At 45.7% G+C, this 17,089-nt stretch overlaps 1 long non-coding RNA gene across 3 annotated transcripts in view; it reads right to left on the bottom strand.

Annotated features, from left to right (window-relative positions):
- Positions 1 to 17,089, bottom strand: part of LOC123374009 — a 192,121-nt gene that overhangs the window by 136,185 nt on the left and 38,847 nt on the right. Inside the window, exons 2-4 of one of the 3 annotated variants that reach the window (XR_006580973.1) lie at positions 8,031 to 8,202; positions 7,329 to 7,522; positions 3,361 to 3,593 (exon numbers count right to left, since the gene is read on the bottom strand). This is a non-coding gene — a long non-coding RNA (uncharacterized LOC123374009). The remainder of the gene's footprint in view (positions 1 to 3,360; positions 3,594 to 7,328; positions 7,523 to 8,030; positions 8,203 to 17,089) is intronic. The other 2 variants (XR_006580974.1, XR_006580975.1) reach the window with 2 other exon arrangements.

Genomic DNA, 17,089 nt, shown 5'->3' with positions numbered 1-17,089 from the left:
ATTAGGACTACAGCAGTGCAGTGACCCCTGAGCTACAGCTGAGTGTCCCCAAGAAGCAGGTGGTGGATGCCCGACTCAGCACTAGGACACCCCCTCATGGCTGGGCATAGGAGCGCGTGCCACTCTAATGCCCCCTACCGCCGCCCCATTGCCCGCCCATCGCTCCAGGCCTGTGGAGGGCTCTCGCCTCACCGCTCAGCCCTCTGTCCGGGGCACAGCCCAAGTCACACCCCTACCAGGGTAGCTAAAGCACAACTGAAAGGCCCTAAACATCCCAACACAAACCCCTTCCCCCTTCCCGCACTAGTCCTGGGCCCGTCCTTGAGGCTGTGGCTTCAGCCCCATTTTGTCAGACTTGTACACCCCCTTCCTGTGCCTGGCAGGGGAACCCAGGCCCAGTGCCCCCACCCTATGCTCACGGGTCCAGCCCAGAGACCCTGTGTTATGCGGCTGGGGCTGCGCCTTGAACTGCACTGCTCTGCTCTCGCGCCACGTCCCACCACCAAGCCGCTTGGGACACTGCCCTGCAGAGTTTAACACATCGTCCGCTGCTTCCGAGGCCTCTGGTGTCTCCCGAATCCTCCCAGCACCCTCGGTCTCTGCTGGAGTGGCACCCGGCCTTGCTGGGCCTTGCCCCTAGCACAGAGAGTAATGCCATCTTGGAGGCCTCCTCAGGCTGCTTTCCCAGAAAGGAGCATTCCCTCCCATTGGGGGGGGGGCTCTGGTTTGGGGCCCCCTCCTGCCACGCTCACCTCCTCCTGGTATGACGAGGACCCAGTTTCTCCCCATCAGGGTCCAACAACCAGGGGCAGCAGGACGGGCTGGGTTCCCAGACTCCTGTTTACCCTTTTTTTTGCCTGTGTGGGTGTGACATATGGGGGCACTGGAGGTGCTGTTGTGTCACCCCAGCCCTGCAGCCTTGGGTGCCTCACAATGCCTTGCTGGAGTAGCTCCCGCCTGGGCCGCTCACAAACAGTCCTCCAGCGTGCAAGCCACACCCTGCGTGTCTGTGTGTAACTGCATCCTGCCAGCTCCACCCTGCCTCTCCCCAGCCTTGGTTATACTGCGGGGTGACCCCCCCCCCATGCACTCCTAGGCCAAAAGCATCCCCCAGACTTGTATGTTCTGTACAGCCCAGCCTACGCCTGGACAGTCCAACTATATTAAGTCCATTATTCCCGTAGGGAACAATATGCCAGTTTATTATCGTAAATAGTTATCCAGACACACGTACTTAAACACACTGGATTAGAGCAAACAGGTTTATTAATTGCAAAGCGCTAGATGTTAAGTGAGGCATAAAAGTCAGAAATGGGTACAAGAAAAATAAAGCGAACACATTTACTAGTAGCTACTTAAGAAACTATCTTAGTTGTATAGCAAACTTTCTCACCACATGCTCTCAGAGATTACCGGCCAAACACTCAGGTAAGAAACCCGCACCCTCCTCCCCCCACCAAGTCCAATGGTGCAATGCCAGAGACAGACAGGGAGTGTGTCTGCACCTTCTTTGTATAGTCCCGGCCCCCATTTGAGAAGTGTTTCCAGTTCGGGAAAGGCAGCCTGGTGAGGAAAGGAAACTCCACAGTGTTTCTTTGCTAAGATATAGCTTTTGGGCCCTGCCGCCTTGCCCGCCAACGAATGGCTGTTTAGCAGGTAATGGGCCGCCAGCCCTGTTTTCACCTGGCAGAGGCATCAGCTTGCACTTTGTTTCGGAGGAACTGGTTTGACCACTCCCCTGCCTTATCTAGGAAACACGTGTCAGTCATGATTTCCGCTTGTGTTCAGAACTTCACAGATAATGTCACTAGGTACATTTTGTTATGATATTGCTCAGCAAGTTATGAGGTTTTAAATGATAACTCACAAGGTATGTCTTGTACAAATATGACTACACTAGGATGTAGGGTGGGGATATGGCAGCAGACACCCCATCGCACAGGACATCTTTGTTATACGCAGCTAAGTGGAAAGGGGTGGGCTAGTTTAGCTGGGCTTTCACTCACTGTATGCTTGCATGGCTGGGGAATTGCCAGCAGGATTTGTCGGGGTAGATGCAGTTTTTTTATAACAAATTACTTCCCTTTCAAACACAGAGATTTAACACCACAGACAGGTCCTGCTGTACTCATTCAGGCCCAAACACCAGCCTTGCACTGCGTAAGGAAAAAATTGGCCTTCGATAGCAGAAATTCGATTTGGAAATTCTCAGCTGGCTCCAGTTGGCCACCTGTGTTTGGGAACAAAGCACCGCATCTCATTGTCCAGTGGTTGCTGGGGTAATTGGTCTTTCAGAGACCATGAGGGACCATTTGTGATCCAGATGAAAGGTTTGAATGGAGTTTACTGAAACTTCCAAAGAGCTCTAAAGACTATGTGTTTGAGCATTGGCCTGCTAAACCCAGGGTAGTGAGTTCAATCCTTGAGGGGGCCATTTAGGGAACTGGGGTAAAAATTTGTCTGGGGATTGGTCCTGCTTTGAGCAGGGGGTTGGATTAGATGACCTGCTGAGATCCCTTCCAACCCTCATATTCTGTGACTACAGGACAGTATGTCTTCTCCATTCGGATACTGGGCTATTTAGACTTGTGCTTGAAGACCTTTAAAGGAAGAAATCTTACTGCAAAGTTCTGGTTGGATTTTCCTGGAGCAAAGACGTTAGCAATATTTGAAAGAATTTGGCCACTGAACTCCTTTGGATCCTGTTAAAAATTCCAACCTCAGTCACTGGGACAGAAGACAACAGAATCTGTTGTGTGTGTGTAGCTTTGTGCTAGGATTCTTACAGACCGAGGTGTTCCACTCTGATCTTCTGCACAAAGCAGAATTCAGAACTTCCAGCAGCATTGCTACATAGTCGCAAATGTTATTAAAGTAAATTAAACAACAACAAAAGACAGCTGCATCTGCAAACCAATTACATTTTGTATTTGCTTAAAAGAACAAATGTGATTTTTAATTATAATAGTTAAAAAAGGAATTAATCTGATGAAATCACATGTGAGTTGATTTGATAATAACATTTCATTCAATTGGTAGCAAACTCAGGCTGCGTTAAACAAATGAAAAGCACTAACACGTTCTGAAGATTAATTGATACGACAGACTGGTAACAAAATGGTGCTGCACTCTCCACTGGAAATGAGTACTAATAAACAATGCCTTTGTTAACACCGTCCCCAGAAAATTAAACATGATTTATTTTAAAGAGGAACAATGCAGCTTAAAGATAATTAATTTAAGTATTTCAAATGATATCATGTTACAGATGCAAAGACTTTAAAGCATAAGGATTTTCTCTTTACATCCAATAAGCTACATTCTACTGTTAACACATGCACATAACTCACATTAACCTACAATGTCAATGACGAAATAGACTGTTGAGCTGTTCCCTGAACATTTTAATGCCGTGAAGAAATAACTGTTCTTTCAGGATCTGAGCCATCTGCCACTGAAGTAAACAGAGAGATTCCAGTTAGGACCTGACCAAAACTCAGTATGTCATTGGAAGACATTCCATTGGCCCTAGTGCATCAAATTCTAAGCTCTTCCGAGTAGCTTCTGTATCTTCTTTTATGAATAGAAAGTGCCTTGCAGAAATAAAGAATGATCATTCAGATAAAGTCCTTTCAACACTAATACTGTATTTTAAAACTTTCCGAGACTCACATGTTAAAATTCTACTACTTGATTTAATTACCTTTTTCAGATGGTTATGGACTATAATGGCACATATTTCTCCTAGCTTGTTATGGCCTTGGTCAATGGAATAATCAATCACCTATATTTTAGTGTGAGGCATAATAAATAAAGTACATAATAGGCAATCAGGTTTTTACCAATGAAAAGTTGAACAATTATAGTGGTTGTCAATTGTAAACTGCCTCTGATAAGTATGCAAACATTGACCCCAAGTGTTACAATGAGAACATGAAAATTAAAATCATCTATCTTACTTGAGTCAAGGCTTGCTGGATAACAAGGATGGCATTTAAGGAAAATTTTAGTTGGACTCAAATTGCTTCTTTCAGTTAGATCAAAATTAAATTAAGTCGAAACTTAGAAAATACTGGTTTAATTACACTTCACTAGCTTATCAATTATACATGAGCCCTCCTGTTGCAAACTATACGCAGGATATTAGATGTCAAAATTATAGAAGATGCCTAAAGGTTAGTTCACTGTTATATGGCTTACAAAGTAGATTCTGGAAATGACTCACTAATTATTGAAACTTTCATATTAACTCCTCATTTTGTTTAGCAAATGTATTCTCTCTAACTTTATTAAAATAATTGTTTCCTTCAGTTGCTTATTCCAAATTTGGAATTGGAAATATTTCTCCTTCCAATATACAGATGCTCCCCAATTTACGCAAGCGTTCTGTTCTGGAACACCTTGCGTAACTCGAAATTTGCGTAAGTCAGAAACATATACTTGACAATTATGCAAAAAAACCAACCAACCAACCAAAAAAACCCTCTTATTTCTAGCTTACGGAACTTTTTCTGTAAGTGCAGATTTGCATAAGTCAGGTTTGCGTAACCTGGGGGGGTGTCTGTACATCTGTCACTTGAAGCCAGAAAAATTCAAATTAGAATAAAAGCACAAGTTTTACAAAATTGGAACAAAGAGGACAGAGGGAATTATAGACCAGTCAGCTTAACTTTGACATCTGGAAAGATACTGGAACAAATTATTAAACAATCATTTCGTAAGCACCTGGAAGCTAATGGGATGAATGAGGAATAGCCAGGATGAATTTGTCAAGAACAAATCATGCCAACCTAACCTAATTTCCTGCTATGACAGGGTTACTGGCGTACTGGGCAAGGGTATGGGGAGGAGGAAGCAGTGGACATGATATGTCTTGGTTTTAACAAGGCTTTTGATATGGCCCCACATAACATGCTCAAAAGCAAGCTAGGGAAATGGGGTCTAGATGAAATTGCTATAAGATTGGTACACAACCCGTTGAAAGCTCAAACTCTCAGAGTACTTATCAATGGTTCACAGTCACACTGGGGGCAGGAGAATGTATCTAATGGGGTCCCACAGCGGTCTGTCCTGGGTCCGGTACTATTCAGTATTTTCATTAATGACTTGAGTAATGGAGTGGAGAATATGTTTATAAAATTTGCAGATGACCCCAAGCTGGGAGTAGTGGCAAGCACTTTGGAGCACAGTATTAGAATTCAAAACAACCTCAACAAATTGAACGTTACTTTGAAATCAACAAGATGAAATTCAATAAAGGTAAGTGCAAAGTATGTCACTTGGGAAGGAAAAAAATCAAATGGGAAATAACTGGTTAGGCGACATTACTGCTGAAAAGGATCTGGGGGTTACAATGGATCACAAATTGAATGTGAGTCAACAACGTGATGCAATTATGAAAAAGGCTAATGTTATTCCGGGGTGTATTCACAGGGCTGTTGTGTGGAAGACATGGGAGATAATTGTTCTGCATCTCTCAGCAGTGGTAAGGTGTCAGCTGGAGGGGTGTTGTAACCCCCACCTGCTTGGTGTGGCATTCTGTCCCCCTCTGGTGGCACCTAGCCCAGCTAGAGATCGATGGATCTGCTACAGCCTTAGCTAAGAGCCATGTGGCTTTTTGCTCATGCAGCAGAGGTTCATGCACTAAGCTTCAGAAGTCCCGTGTTTGATGTTGACAATCGGAGTCTGTCAGTATTACACTGCGTCTTTCCTAAAGCAAATTGGACACAGACAAATTGGAGAGAGTCCAGACAAAAACCAAAAAAAGATTTTTAGAAAACCTGACCTCTGTGGAAAGGTTAAAAAAACTGGGCATGTTTAGTCTTGAGAAAAAGAAGACTGAGCAGGGAGACCTGATAACAGTCTTCAGGTACATTAAGGGTTGTTATAAAGAGGATGGTGATCAATTTTTCTCCATGTCCATTGAAGGTGGGACAAAGACCAATGTGGACAATTTTCAGCCAGGGATATGTAGGTTACATGTTAGGGAAAACTTTCTAACTAGCAGGGTAATTATGCACTGGAACAGGCTGCCAAGGGAGGTTGTGCAACACCCACCACTGGAGGTTTTTAAGAACAGGTTGGCCAAACACCTGCAGAGATGGCCCTGCCTCAGCACAGATGGCAGGACTTGAAGCCTGCTTGAGATCCCTTTTAGCCCCACGTTTGTATGATTCTGTGACTGACCTCTGGAACATGCCACCAAGGGGAGTGGTGGATTCTCCACCTCTTGATGTCTTCACATCAACACTGGGTGCCTTTCTTGAAGCTTTGCTTAGACAAATGCAAGTTATTTGGCTCAATACACAGATAAGTGGGTCAACTTTAATGCCCTGTGATATACAGGAGGTCAGGCTAGGTTCTCTAATAGTCCCTTCTGGCCTTAAAAACTATGACTCTATTCAGGAATGTACTTCAATATAGGTTTAACTTTAAGCACATTTATAAGTCCCGTTAAAGTTAACGCGCTTCCCTCCTTCCTCCCCACCCCCAGCTCACCTCCGCTCCACCGCTGCCATTCCCCGAGCGCGCCGTAACTCCCCTTCTCGCCCCTCCCTCCCAGGCTTGCCGCGAGGGAGCGGAGGTGAGCTGGCGTGTGTGTGTGTGTGTGTGGCGGGGAGGGGGCGGCAATTTTTTGAGGGCCTAGGGTCGGCAAATTTGTTAATCCGCCACTGAGCTCCTGGGTTTGTTTTTAATCATTTGAAAACCTTCTTTGAGGCCCATGATATTTAGTCCCTCTCTGCAGATGCCTGTAATTAATTAAATCTATGTAATGATACACCACTTCTTTACCATTCCATTACGCTCTTTAGAGACAAGCTTGTCTAGAATATTTCCATCTCAGTATAACTACATAGTCTTCATTACTTTTGCTTTGCATAAATGTGCCGAAGGCAGAATCTTTGGAGTCTCTTTCCTTTGCAGCCACTCAGAGCCATGTTAGCTGGGAGGAGTTATGAGCTAATCTATTGGTTAGCAATGTTGTCGAACATTATTGAAGTCGTCTTTGGTCACCTTTAAAAATGTCTGAATTTTTCTAGAAACATCACCTGCTTGTACGTGTGAAACCTCAATTATTTCCTCTTCAGTTACAAGGCTGCATTTCAGGAAAGTATCCCTATTCTGGGCTGCACTTGATCATGTATGTAACATGCTTACATTCCATTCTCTTTCCTGTCCCCCTCACAATCTACATACAGCTGCCCAGAGGACAGAAGCATACATCTCTAGCATCATTTCCTGTACTGGAGCTGCTTATCGAATTATGAATGGATAGTCACATTTAAAAAAAAAACACGATAAAAAAAAAGGACCCTAACAAAACCTACCTTTGAGAGAAGAGGTTACAGGGGATAATGAACTGGGGATTTGCATGCATCTTGTTCCTTTCAGTAACAGTAGATTTTATCATCAAGGGTTTCTTTTGAATGCTTTAAAAATGCTCAGCATCCCCGTATTGGACAAGAGTGGCCAGCCCATGCTGAGGAAGACTGCTGCAGCTGAAGACGTGCAATCCACAACTCTAGAGGAAAGAGGTAAAGTGTTATCACTATTCATTTATTTATTTATTTATTTATCAGTAGTGCTCAGAGTCCCAATCAAAATCAGGGCCCATTGTGCTAGACACCACACAGGGATATTGTAAGACACAGTCCCTGCTCCATGAATGTACAGGCTTGTCTGAACCAATGCTGAATAATGCCGACAACATAGCCTGACGTTGTTAGAAAAGCACCTGATACACACTGGGGGAAAGAATCCTGAGCCATATGCCTTGCTGTGGCTACAGCTTGCATTACAACAGATCCTGGAGGACCAAGCTTGAATATCTTAATCCTGTGAAGAAAGTCAGCAGATCCATCCCTGATTAGAAGAACCAGCTCTTTTGGCTGGTCAGGGCCAATATTGGGAGCGAGAGGGGAAGATGTGTTGTAAGCCTATAATACTGTTTGGAAGGGCATATGGTATTGTCCCACGAAGGAGAAAGATGGAAAGAATTCCAGCTCTGTTTAATCGGTCCCATATTTTACCAGCTGGGTAGAACATCGTGTATCTGGTGCACAACTTATTGTCAACTTTCCATCGAGTTGTTCCTTTGATGTGCACAGCTCTGTGAAGGCGCTCCAGCGGCAGCACTTGAAGGCGAGAGAAAGGAAGCAAGGCAGCCTGTTTTCAGAAGAAGAGGTGTGTCTCGCTTTAAACCTAGGAAATAGACAGATGGGAAGCCGTAGGTGTTGGTGATCTAGGCTCTGAGGAGCATTAAAAGAGAATCAATGCAAAAAGACAGAACCATTTGTGCAGAAGAGGAAAGCCGGGGGGCTAGGAGTTCTCATTTTGTTTGAGGCAGTCTGCAAGGTACTTTATGCCTAAACATGCAGCTGGACAGGAGAGATGTTTTAAGGAAAGTAGCAGAAGCAGGAGTGGGCCTGGGAAAGAAACAAAAAGTTTTTAACACAAAGTCAGAAAGTTTCCTTGATGGAACCATAGAAATGTCCAGCTGGAAGGGCTCTTGAGAAGTCATCTCATCCATCCCCCCACGCTGAGCAGGCCTAAGTAAACCTAGACCATCCCTGACAGGTGTCTGTCCAACCTGCTCTTAAAAACCTCCAGTGACGGGGACCCCACAGCCTCCATTGGAAGCCTGTTCCAGTGCTTACCTACCCTTATAGTTAGGGAGTTTTTCCTAATATCTAACCTAGATCTCCCTTGCTGCAGATTAAGCCCACTGCTTCTTGTCCTACCTTCTGTGGACATGGAGAACAAATGATTCCCATCCTCTTTATAACAGCCCTTAACAAAGACTACAGTCAGGTCCCCCTCAGGCTTCTTTTCTCAAGACTAAACATGTGCTGGGATTTTTTAGCCTTTCCTCACAGATCAGGTTTTCTAAACCTTTTATCATATGTTGCTCCCCTCTGGACTCCAATTTATTCACATCTTTCCTAACGTGTAACGCCCAGAGTTGGGCACAGCTCTCCAGCTGAGGCCTCACCAGTGCCGAATGAAGCAGAACAATTACCTCCCAGGTCTTCCATACCACACTCCTGGGAATAAAGCCCAGAAGAAACATTAGCCTTTTTCTCAATTGCATCACATTGTTGATCAATTAGTGACCCATTTTAACTCTCTGCCTAGCCAGTTATTCCCCATTTTGGATTTGCACATTTGATTTTTCCTTCCCAAGTGAAGTACTTTGCACTTACCTTTATTGAATTTCACCTTGTTGATTTTTTTACTAACTGTTCAATTTGTCAAGATTTTTTGCATTCTAATACTGTCCTCCAAAGTGCTTGCAACCCCTCCCATCTTAGAACCATCTGCCAGTTTTATAAGCCTACTCTCCACTCCATTATCTAAGTAATTAATGAAAATACAGAATAATACCAGAACCAGGACAGAACATTGTAGGACCACACCAGATATGTTCGCCCAGTTTGACAGTGAACCATTGATAAGTACTCTGAAAGTTTGAGCTTTCAACCAGTTGTGCATCAACCTTATAGTAAGTGCATCTAGACCACATGTCCCTAGCTTGCTTATGAGCCTGTTATGTGGGACCATGTCAAAAGCTTTACTAAAATCAAGACATAGAATGTCTACTGCTTTTCCCCATCCACTAGGCCAGTAAGCCTAGTGAATGGGGAAAAAAATCTTAGGAAGTCTGGTTTGGGATTCAAGAGCTAAGCTTGAGATGGTCAACAATGTTTTTTTTTAAAGGGTTTAATACACTTTCATAGAATCATAGAAGATTAGGTTTGGAAGAAACCTCAGGAGGTCATCTAGTCCAACCCCCTGCTCAAAGCAGGACCAATCCTCAACTAAATCATCCCAGTCAGGGCTTTGTCAAGCCAGGCCTTAAAAACCTCTAAGGAAGGAGATTCCACCACCTCCCCAGGTAACCCATTCCAGTGCTTCACCACCCTCCTAGTGAAATAGTTTTTCCTAATATCCAACCTTAACCTCCCTCACTGCAACTTGAGACCATTGTTCCTTGTTCTGTCATCTGCTACCACTGAGAACAGTCTAGATCCATCCTCTTTGGAACTCCCTTTCAGGTAGTTGAAAGCAGCTATCAAATCCCCCCTCATTCTTCTCTTCTGCAGACTAAACAATCCCAGTTCCCTCAGCCTCTCCTCATAAGTCATGTGCTCCAGCCCCCTAATCATTTTCATTGCCTTCCACTGGACTCTTTCCAATTTGTCCACATCCTTTCTGTACTGGGGGGCCCAAAACTGGACACAGTACTCCAGATGTGGCCTCACCCGTGCCGAATAGAGGGGAATAATCACTTCCCTCGATCTGCTGGCAATGCCCCTACTTATACAGCCCAAAATGCTGTTAGCCTTTTGGCAACAAGGGCACATGGCTGACTCATATCCAGCTTCTTGTCCACTGTAATCCTTAGGTCCTTTTCTGCAGAACTGCTGCTTAGCCAGTCAGTCCCCAGCCTGTAGCACTGCATGGGATTCTTCCAGGACTCTGCACTTGTCCTTGTTGAACATCAGATTTCTTTTGGCCCAATCCTCCAATTTGTCTAGGTCACTCTGGACCCTATCCCTACCCTCCAGCATATCTACCTCTCCCCCCAGCTTAGTGTCATTTGCGAACTTACTGAGGGTGTAATCCATCCCATCATCCAGATCATTAATGAAAATGTTGAACAAAACTGGCCCCAGGACAGACCCTTGGGGCACTCCACTTGATACCAGCTGCCAACGAGACATCGAGCCATTGATCACTACCCATTGAGCCCGATGATCTAGCCAGCTTTCTACCCACCTTATAGTCCATTCATACAATCCATACTTTAACTTGCTGGCAAGAATACTGTGGGAGACTGTGTCAAAAGCTTTGCTAAAGTCAAGATATATCACATCCACCACTTTCCCCATATCCACAGAGCCAGTTATCTATCATAGAAGGCAATCAGGTTGGTCAGGCATGACTTGCCTTTGGTGAATATATGTCGACTGTTCCTGATCATCTTCCTCTCCTCCAAGTGCTTTAAAATGGATTCCTTGAGGACCTTCCCCATGATTTTTCCAGGGACTGAGGTGAGGCTGACTGGTCTGTAGTTCCCCAGATTCTCCTCCTTCCATTTTTTAAAGATGGGCACTATATTTGCCTTTTTCCAATTGTCCCAACCACTATGAGTTTTCAAAGATAATGGCCAATGGCTCTGCAATCACATCAGCCAACTCTCTCAGCACCCTCAGATGCTTTACATCCAGCCCTATGGACTTGTGCATGTCCAGCTTTTCTAAATAGTCTTTAACCTGTTCTTTCACCACTGAGGGCTGGTCACCTCCTACCCATACTGTGCTGCCCAGTGAAGCAGTCCGGGAGCTGACCTTGTCTGTGAAGACCGAGGCAAAAAAAGCATTGAGTACTTAAGCTTTTCCCACATCATCTGTCATTAGGTTGCCTCCCCCATTCAGTAAGGGTCCCACACTTTCCCTGACCTTCTTCTTGTTGCTAACATACCTGGAGAAACCCTTCTTGTTACTCTTCACATCCCTTGCCAGCTGCAATTACAAAGCACGCTTTACCCTAGGTTAACCAAAATTTGCTAGGCCTTGCCTTATTATGGGCTGGTCACCCTTTACAGCAGGTTTTCCTATGTTACGAGTTATAATCCAATTTTGTGATGGTTCTTTTTGAAACCTACACATACCATGTTTCTGGTGGCTTCCTATCAACGTGGATTGTGTGGGGCTTTTTGGTTGGGTGCTTTTGTTTCTGCTCAAGTCAGGGCTTGGAGAATTTCCAAATGGCTTGAATGATTAATGTGGTGCCACTGACTTGTTTTGTGCTTTGATAAAAAAATGCACAATTCATGTTTTCTAAAGAGCATCACTGATTGACCATGCAATGTAAGTTTTAAATTATTCTTTGTGTGCACAAAACATACTGTGAAAAGAAGCATTTCCACAAAAATGAACAACGTATTCAAGGTTAACAGTGCAGGCCAAAAACCCTGCTCTCCGGGAACTCTTTATTAGACTATAATCATTAGAAAACCAGGTCTTAATATCCTACATTCATTGAAAAGAGCAGATTTTGCTTCCTATTTATTTATTTACATATTTTACCTCTGAGGGACACATACCCATGGTCTCTCGAGACTGAAGGATGGCTGCTCCATTCAGCTCGAATAGCAAAACAAGTTTCTCAAGTCATAGTCATTCCCCTTAGAGAAAGATCAAGAGCCCTGTATAAAGGGAGAAAAAGTATGGCAGTCCTCTCTTTCTCTGTGCTTGATCTCCAGAACATCATTAGCAACAGGTAACAGATAGCTACCCATATTGTGGTGTTCATTGACTGGGTGTAAGGGAATGCACTCACCCCTGCGGCACCTCCATGGGAATTAGCTCTTCCAGCATCCTGGAGCACCCCCTGCAGGCTGGTGATCCGTCTTACCGCTGGCCCACGTCTCCCTCCCAAGACCGCAGTGCCCCTTTCTCTGGGTTGCTGCCCCCCCTGGCAGTACCCCCACACTCCAGGTCTCCCCACCCAGGGGAACCCCCACCCAGTATCCCCACCTCACCTCAGTGTAAGGCTACTGCCAGTCACCATCTAGCCCCACTCCCTGGGGCAGACTGCAGTGTCAGCCACTCATCACAGGCAAGGGTGGGTTGGACCTGCTGCTTCTCGCTATAGCTGGGCTGCCCCGGTACTGGTCTTAGGCCCTCAGCTAGGCCCACAGCCTGGGGCTTTCCTAGGCCAGAGCTCCCCAGCTCCTCTAGCCTTCCTCCAGCCCTGCTCCACTCCCAGTACCCTGCTCAGCTCCCTAGCAGCCAGGCCCTCCTCTCTCTACAACCAGAGAGACAGTTCTGAGCTTCTGGCTGCCCTGGCCTTCTTATAAGGCCCAGTTAGTCTGTTTGGGGCGTGGCCCCAGCTGCAGCCACTTCCCCCAATCAGCCGGGGCCTTGCTCCCTTCCCCAGCCCCAGCCCTCGCCTGGGCGTTTCAAGCCCCGCCGGGCAGGAGCGGGTAACTCCCCCCCCCCGCTACACTTGGGTGTATCTTTGAGCATGAAACAAAAGAAAGCAATGGCAATCGCCTTGCAAGATAACGTTATTTTAGGGATGTTTGCAAACAACACAAAGATGTGGTTTACTAAAGGACTCGTGTGATCACGGGAAACCATTCTTTGGGGCCAAATTCTCTGATGATGTAAGTTGATCATCTACCTGGGCAGCAGGTTTAAAACAAATAAAAGGAAGTTCTTCTTCACACAGTGCACAGTCAACTTGTGGAACTCCTTGCCTGAGGAGGTTGTGAAGGCCGGGACTATAACAATGTTTAAAAGGGAACTGGATAAATTCATGGAGGTTAAGTCCATTAATGGCTATTAGCCAGGCTGGGTAAGGAATGGTGTCCCTAGCCTCTGTTCAGCAGAGGATGGAGATGGATGGCAGGAGAGAGATCACTTGATCATTGCCTGTTAGATTCACTTCCTCTGGGGCACCTGGCATTGGCCACTGTCGGTAGACAGATACAGGGCTAGATGGACCTGTGGTCTGACCCGGTACGGCCGTTCTTATGTTCTTATGATGTAGCTCTATTGGCTATAGTAGAGTTGTGCCCCCTTCTACCAGCTTAGAATTTGGCCCTTTAAAAATATGCCTCCAACATGTTAATCATTCCTTCTAAAATTTGATAGCCTTTAATTAACATTTAGTTATGAAAGGTTTTAATAATTGTTCATGTTTAAGCATTAAAACATTCCACTGCAATCTTATCATTCTGTAAGTGTGAAAAAAGAGTCTTCTGATTTAGCTTTCTGTCAGCCAAGTGATGTTGTATCAAAAAACCCGTTACACGTATTCTATTGCTATTTTATACCTACATTTTAAAAAAGAATTCTTCTTAAAAAGTTTGACAATCAGTGTTATTATTCAAAATGTTTTGCTGCAGAAAGGAAGCCCATCGTTAGCTGCAGTAGGACGTAGTTCTGGGAAAGGAAATGACTCTCAGAATGTGGCCTCAGAATATTCAGCCTTCCACTCTAATGCTAAGAGGCAGAGTTGTCTAGTGAATAGGGCAGGAGAGCTGGGTTCGAATTTGGATGTGCCACTGCAGTGCGACCTTGGCAAGACACTCTTAATTTGAGTGGGGTCAGGAATAGAACTGAGTGAATCATTAATGTTTTGGTTCGGTGGCCACCCTGAAAATCAGGACAAAATATTAATTCCTTTTGAACCCAAACTGACTTTTTTTTTTCTGAAATGAACAACTGAAAAAAATTCATTAGGGTAAAAAAAATGTTTCAAAAGCCGATTTGATTTGCCATTTTAGAAATGAAATGTCAATTGAAAAAGACATTGCTGATTTTTTGTTTGTTTGTTTTTTGGCCAAATTCGACCTAAATTCACAAACAGTTTTGGTGCCCTGAAAAATGCATTTTTCAGTGAATTTACTATTGGTCAAAAAAAAAAAATGTCACCCAGCTCCAGTCAGGAAGAATGCCGTAATACTTAATGCTGTAGCTAGTCCTATGCCACCTGCAAAAAGAAGGAGTTCCAGTAGCATAGAAACCCAAAAAACAAACCATTCGCACGTGGCCAGTTTCTCCATTATGAGTACATGCACATAGCCAATAGATCAGAGAGCAGGGATTAAGAATCAAATTATGAGACCTGTTAGACCCCTTAATTACCTGAGCACAAGGCTCCAAGAATTTCTACTGCACAGCAGACTGGTAGGCATCAGCTCCTTTCAAATTCTAGCTCCTAATTTATAGACTGCTACTTAAACTGGCCAGCTCTGTTAAAATGTTCTTATTGTTTTGGTTTGTAAAGATAGACTTAAAATCAAGGGTGCATCAACTCTCTTCGCATGGAAGAGCAATTGCTCATGATCTGAATGAGCTTTTGCCACCTCCACCAATGTTTGCTGGCAATGTAAATTCCATCTCCGCCTGCCGACATTTACATAGAGGGATTAGAATGTCAAGGGGTTTCAGGACAAGAGATTACTTAGACTTCTGGAGTGTTTGACTAAGAGACAGACTGGAGTTTATGACTTGAATTCATGCATTTAAAAGAATGTGATGTCAATTAGCAATGCTCTGCTGGGATATACAGTAGCAGCGAGGAAAAGATTGGGTCACCTGCTTGCCTCTCGGTTCTTGTATTGTCCCTCATCAGCACAATACCCTAGTCCTGAAGGTGAGCCAGCAACTATGTTGAGCCTGTGTTGGTAACCAGCTGGGTTTAAATTCTGACTGAAGCCTTCTTTTGACACCCACTCAGAGCGGGAGAGATTCACCCTGCGTGTAGTGACAAAGTTCAAGCCAATTGCAATGTTGTCTTCCAAACTGCAATTCCATTGACTTCAATGGGGCTTCAGGGATGTAACTGGCACAATATTTAGTCCAGGAAGATTTAGTTTCCTTAGTGTAGTCCTGCCAGTTTGCAGGCTTTGGAGATCCAGCACCCACGGAAAGCAGCACAGAGCCTGGGACTACCCACCAGCCGGCCTGCCTTGGATTCAGCGCTGCACAGCTTCCAAGGGCAGAAAGCACCACTCTGATCGGTTAGTCTGACCGACCCCGAGATAATTCCTTGGGAACTACAGCATGGCTCGTACAAACATCCCAACCTTGAGTCTACAATGGCCAGTGATCGTTTTTTAATCACAATGGCATGCGGTGCCAGGTCAAACGCCGTATAGCGGTCTAAATATATTACAACAGAGCTGTTACCTTTGTCAATCAAACCTGTCATCGGACCAAAGAAAGATATCAAGTTAGTTTGAGGGGATCTATGTTCCGTAAGCCCATGTTGATTGGCATTCATTATCTTCTCCTCCTTTAATACTTTGGCAGCGGTGTCTCATATTAGCTGCTCCTTTATCTTGTGTGCTGAAGGAACACACCTAGCCTGGGGGGGCTGGGCCAGGATCTTGACTGACATGCTGGGATGACCAACGACAGGCCACACAGAGCTTACATGGGGCTGGCCCTGGGGAGCAGAGGAGACTGACCATGTGAGAAGAGCAGGAGCTGGAGGAGGAGGAGGCTGGTGGTTGCTCTCCGCAGCAGCAGCAGCAGCAAGAGAAGCCCCTTTTCAACTCTCCCGGTCAGCGACCAACTCGGCGCCAGCGACGCCAGGCCAGAGCGTCTGAGCCCAAGAAGCTGCAGCAACTGTGAGAGCTCAAAACCAGCAGAAGCCATTGTCCCCCTGCCCCTTGAACTGGGAGCCAGGGATCCCTTCCACCGGGGCATAAGCGCTGCCAGCTCTGCATGCGGCGCTCCAGCCTCCCTGCCCTGGAGTGGGGATGGGGGTTGTTTGCTTGTACAGATTCCGCTGTGGGCTTCAGTTGTTGCAGACTGGTTGGGGGCTTTGTTTAGTGACCATCCCTGACACCTTTGCTGCCCCCCTTTAGTTTATCCCTTCCCTGCCCGGGGATAAAACTGTCTGTTATTTCTATGTGGCCGTCGAGTCTCTGTGCTAGTTAAATAATATCCTAGAGGTCATAGGGCTCTTGGTCCTTGCACAGCTGCCCACTAGCAACCCAGGGCCCACTAGTTCTAAGGGCAGAGGCACACGAGATTCCACCACTCTTGGGGCTGAGGGGGTGATGATAGGGACACTTGGGATGCATCCTGCAGGCACCGCCGTTACATCCACTGGGAGGCATAGGAAACGTCCCCGCTGGTTGTCATGACTGTGAATTGGTGCCACATCATAGGCAGCAGGTATAACGGGTGAGAGGAGCAGCTAGAGGAGCCTGGGTGTAGGCCACGTGGGGGAGGAGGGTAGAGGAGAGGAGGGACACAGGGAGTGGTGAGGACCTCACGGAGAGGAGGAACGCGGCAAGCAGTGGCAGGGGGCCAAGTGAAGAGGGAGGTGGGGTATGGGGTGGGATGGGACGTGGGGTGGAGTGTGGGTGTGGCGACAGGCAGAAGAGGTGGGGCGACAGGCAGAAGAGGTGGGACAGGGAGCTAGCCTCCCCCAGGGAAGCTTTACCCACTGCCTATGCGCCAAATTACACTGCTTGCTGAAGTTTGGGGCTTGTTTTTACAACGCTCTTAAACAAGCTGATGGAAGCACTTTCAGACCATGCCACAACAATGCCAGCTCC

The sequence above is a fragment of the Mauremys mutica genome, chromosome 7, assembly GCF_020497125.1.
Source record: "Mauremys mutica isolate MM-2020 ecotype Southern chromosome 7, ASM2049712v1, whole genome shotgun sequence".
Classification (NCBI taxonomy): Eukaryota; Metazoa; Chordata; order Testudines; family Geoemydidae; genus Mauremys; species Mauremys mutica.
The sequence above is the reverse complement of the archived record's forward strand: the minus strand, read 5'-3'. Positions and strand labels throughout refer to the sequence as shown.